Raw genomic sequence first — 5,796 nt, forward strand, 5'->3', positions numbered from 1 at the left:
TATGATAGGGCCGATGTGATAATGTTCTTGGCACGAAGGTTATGCTTAACCTTTTTGCGCTCATCATCGGTCCAAAAACTTTTGGGTTTCACTTTAGGTTCATTGTCCACCAAGTAAAGTGGAACGAAAGGACCACTAACTATGGATTCCAAAATATCCGTGTCAATCACCTCAATGAATATTTTTATGCGCACCTTCCAGTAGGTGTACCCCTCATCACTGAAAATCGGAGGGCGGTTGATGGATGCGCCATCACTTCCACGGTTTGTGGAACCCATCGTAGTATCCTCTAGGATCGAACGAATACACGGTCATGCTAGTACTTTCGTACTAGCTCTGATACCACTTGTTGGATATCAGCAGGTGAGAATACACCTAGAAGGGGGGTTGAATAGGTGTCGTGGATCACTTACTCCGCTTTTCCTATATTTGCGTAAAACTAAAACAGACTGCAATTAATCGATTATGCTTGGTTTTAATCGATTAAATAGTGCTCGAATTTAATCGATTATGCTTGTGGATAGTCGATTATCCTGATGCTTGCACTACTTGATTCTTTGGTTTCGTGCATAAAAAGTTACCGATTACCAAATCTTTGCACAGTTAATTGATTATTGAAGTTACAGAAAGACAGTAAACAGATTATAGCATACAACTCATATTAACACAATTAATCTACAGAGTAAAGACGAAACATAAAGAGATTATGGATAGAAAGATGTGCACAAGGAATTTTTATCCTAGTTCGTTTGCGGTCCACTGCAAATTATATCCAGGCCTCCTATTCTGATCTCAGAAGATTTTTCTTCACTATTGCAATTGTAAGTTTACAAACACACTTCCAATTACAAAACCAGATAAACTAAGCCGATCCTTACTTAGCCCCTATGAGAACCTAGGTTTGACCTAACTAAATTGCCTACTAGGATCTCCTATCCTTTCTCGAACAGCCCCAACCTCGGTATCGCTCGAACTAAGACCTCTTAGCCTATGAGAAGATTATCAAGATCTCTCTTATAGTGGAAAAATTCACAAAGAGATCAACTTCCTTTTTCAAATAGAATATGTTGAGTTGGCTTGAGTACTTAATACTCGGATTCAACAATTGAAATCAATCTAAAACACAAAGCAGAAAATCCACAAGAACCTAATTCTAAATGAAATTTAATGCATTAGGTTTTCAAAAAATGATTCACACTCTTTTTAGGAAAAGATTTTCCTCACTATTCTCTCAAAGAAATCAAGAACTAGATGCAAGAATTTAATGCATAGAAAACTAGAGACAACATGCAATAATATTAATCTCTAAGTCTAAATCATAATGCTTTCACTCCCTAGGTTTTCTAACATAGAAAACTTTAGACAACATGCAATGATATTAATCTCTAAGCCTAAATCAGAATGCTTTCACTCCCTAGGTTTTCTAAATGCACTTTTTCAGTGCAATGCAATCTATGAAAATTATGCTCTCTAACAATTATCGAAATATGCAAGATATGCCACATTGACAAGAATTACAATATTTATAATAATCCTACTGATATTGGTATTATCGATTATTCATCCACTTAATTAATTAATGGGTTATTAAAAATCAATTTTCTGTTACGTCTTAATCAATTATATAGTGTCTTAATCGATTAACGTGCTAACAGCATAAGATGAGTTAGTAACTGGATTCTAGATAATCGATTACACAAACTACTTAATCGATTATAATGAGTTAAAAATGTTTTTCTTGATGTATGGTAAACTACCTATATGATATGAACATGCTTTACATAGCTTTTCAAAATATAATACCTTTAATGCACAAAACTATGTATGTGTATGCATGAGCCTACTTATCATAAGATATCTAGATGTTATGTCTCAATTTTAATCTTGTTCCATTTTAGTTCTTGTGAGACTTTCCATCTAGGTTTACCTAACCTAAACTCAATCTAAGGCACTTATCTTAAGACTTCTAATACAAGTAAATATAATAACATCCTAAGTCTATAGATGCAACCTATGAGTCTTTGGCTTGTTGTTTGTTGTACGATCTTTAAGCTTTCTTGTATGTCCGTTCACTTCATCAAATCTTCGGTTAGCATTAAACATGCAGGTCTTGACTATTTGCACTTTCACACTTCCTTTTGAATAAAACCTTTTAAAAAATCGCACTTTTCACATTCATTTGAAATAATTTGAAATAAATGATTGATGCACAAGCTAAAAGCATTCTTATTGCCTCTACTAATCAATGCATTCTTCTTGATTATATCCCATAACTACGAATCTAGCTTTGTTTCTTATAATTAAGCCATACTCATATAGTGTTTTTTCTAAAAAATCATTTAGTGCCTATTATAAGATGATTATGGGGTCTAGGGACTAAATCCCAAACTTCATTTCTTTCAAATTGGTTTATTTATTCTTGCATAGCTAAAGACCAATTTTCATCCTGAATATCCTCTTCAATGGCCCTAGGCTAAACTTGAGAAACAAATACAAATAAATTACAACTATCACGTAAGGAATTTCGGGTTACCTTTCCCTTAGATATATCACCTATCACTTTGTCAACTGGGTGGTCCTTTTTGGTTTTCCTTGCTTGTGGCATTCCTTCAAGCCCTTGGTTTGTGTTTTTCTCCTCTTGCATAACTTTTTCAGATTCTTGATCCTTTGTGTATGCATGATCAAGTACACCTAGAAGATCATCACACATACTTTTCCTCTCCTCTTAGTATCTTTATCACACAATTGGCTAATGCTCAAGAGCTTATGCTCCAACAGAGCACATTATCAATGATGGTTTAAGAAGAATTTCCAATTTTTCCAACTCCAAGAATTTTGCCTTGATTATTGTCTATATAAGTGACATAACCTTTTTCTTTAGGTGAGAACTCAATGAACTTGCTCTTATCACGTGTCATTTTCCTAGAACAACCACTGTCCAAATACCATTAATGTCCTTATGTCCTTAGGCACACCTACAAAACATAATTTACTTGCTTGTTTTAGGTACCCAAATGATTTTGGGTCCCTTAGGGTTAGTGCTCTTGGGATATTGTCACTTTACAATCCAAATGTAATGCCCATTGGGCACATTGAATTTAATATGACATGCATTTGAAGTATGACCATATAAACCACAATAGAAACAAGTTAGAGATTTTTTATATGAAATTTTAGAAAAATCCATATGTTTCTTGTATAAATTCTTCGTAGCATGCATATAGCCCAAACCAATTTCCATTATTTATTTGTGAAGCAAACAAGTTCTTTAGTTTGTGACTACCATTAGTGACACTTGCAATTATTTCCTTTAAGCTCATCAATAACTTTTTGTATTTCAATAAGCTTCTTCTCATGTACCAAAATCAACCTTTTTATCAATATTTATTGTAGCTAATTTCTTGAGATCTTCATGCAATTCAATATAAGAAATATACAATATATCATATGTGGCGGAATTTCGGAATCACAATCAGATTGGAATTGCTTACCTCACTTGAGTTACCTTGCTCATTTTGCTCAATATTTTTGCTTGAATTGTGATTTTGAGCCATTAAACAAAGATTGGTCGATTCTTCATCATCCTAAGTGCTTGATGTTGCTTCTTCTTCGAGTACATCCCATACAACATAAGCTTTCTTGACCTTGATGTCCCTTGTATCTTTCTTATCATTCTCAACTCTTTTAAGATAGGTAGGACATGTGAATTTTATGTGTCCTACCTTACTGCATTCATAGCAAGTGATTTTTTCTTTTGGGTACTTGCCCCTTTCTGTTGAGTCTTTTGCATCTCTCCTTTGAAACTTTATGAATGTTCATTTCTTGTTTAGAAATTTGCTGAATTTGTTCACTAGGAGTGTCATAGTTTCATCATTAATGTCACACAAATCACATTTTTCTTCATTTGATTTATCCTCTTGTACTTTTGTATTTGAAGTTTTAGCTTTGAGGGAAAATCATTTGTTCTTCTTACCGAATTCTTCATGTAGAGTTAAGCATCCAAGCTCTATCTCATGCTCTTGTAGTTTTCTAAAAAAATTTGTAAGTGACATAGTGTCTAAATTTTTGAATTCCACAATTACGGTCACCTTTGGTTGCCCTGCCCTAACAAGACATCTCAAGACTTTGTTAGTAAGCTCACCATTTACAAACACTTTATCTAAAGCAGCAAGATGATTAACAATATGAGTAAAATGTTTTTGCATATCATTTATAGATTCATTTGGAAATATACATAGTAGTTCATATTCATGAGTTAATGCATTTAGTCTAGCATGTTTAACCTCACTTGTGCCTTCATGGGTTACTTGTAGAGGGTCCCACATTTCTTTGGCACTTTTGCACTATAAAACTCTGAAGAATTCATCATAAGAGAATGCAAATGTGATGATGATTTTTAGCTTATAAATTGTACTATACCTTTCTCTATTTATCATCCGTCCACAAGCTCTTAGGTTTTTCTTTTGTTTTACCATCCACCAAATGTAGTGGTACATGAAGTCCATTTTGCACGGCTTCCCAAATGACCTTGTCAATTACCTCAATGAATATCCTCATCCTCACTTTTTAATAAGCATAGCCCTCTTAACTAAACACATGAGGACGATTGGTTGAGGAACCTTCACCACCGAAGGGATTCATAGAGCCCATGTTTGATATTCCTTGGATCATACAAATTTAGTGATTAAGCTAGCACTAACTCAAACTAGCTCTGATGCCACATGTTGGATAATAAAGGCTATAACACACTTAGAGGGGGTCAATAGGTATGTTGGTGTATGATTGAAACTTTTTGGTTTTGAAAGATAATCGCTGATTTTCTATAATTTAATCAATTAACAGCTTACTTAATCAATTAAAATATTTATGCAGATAATCGATTAACTCCTGGCTTAATCGATTAACTCGATCTCTTGAAAATCTTTAGTTCTTGACACGACGATATGTAATGATCGATCTGTTCTTTCATGCACTTTAACAATTCAATTTTTATGATCAATCATGCATAGACAAATATTCAACAACTCTAATATAAACTGAATGCTAGGTAATTAAAATTGATAATTGCTTAAACATAAAAGATTAGGGATAAGAGAATTTGAGATGTTCGATTTTATCCTAGTTTGATTGCCAACTTCTGCAATCTACATCTAGATCTCCCATTCTGATCTGGGAGATTTGTTTTCACTATGAAGATTTGAAATGTTCTTACAAACAATCTTCCACTAAGAATCTCTTGGACCTAACTTCTAATGGATAACCTCACCACTTATTGCTTAAGATTTCTCTGAACTCTTCTCTCCTTCTATGGTGTTACCTCACACCTTGAGAGATGAATTACAAATGAACGTTCTTCTTGCGTACAATGATTTTGAACCTTTTCTTGTGCTTGTATACATTCTATTCAGTATATCTAAACCTTCTTGATGTCCCACAATCTCATAATATGATTATGTATGATCACGAGAAGCAAATGTTCAAAGTGATATGATATGAATGTTTGAATATCTCTTCTCAAAGATTCATGAAAAAATTCTCATCTCGTGTCAAACTATCTAACTCTTTTTCTATTAGAAACTCTCTTGTTTGATCTTGAAAAATCGTTGCAATTACACATGGGAATTGTTGGTTATAATAACCTTCAATTTCAATCACTTTTCTGTTAGATTAATCGATTATGATGATACTTAATTGATTAAATCTAAGATTTCAAACTATAACTGACTTAATCGATTAACTATGAACTTAATCATTAACGAGTTTCTCATTTGGCAAAGAACTTAATCAATTTACTAT

Source organism: Lupinus angustifolius, chromosome LG15 (assembly GCF_001865875.1).
Source record: "Lupinus angustifolius cultivar Tanjil chromosome LG15, LupAngTanjil_v1.0, whole genome shotgun sequence".
Classification (NCBI taxonomy): Eukaryota; Viridiplantae; Streptophyta; class Magnoliopsida; order Fabales; family Fabaceae; genus Lupinus; species Lupinus angustifolius.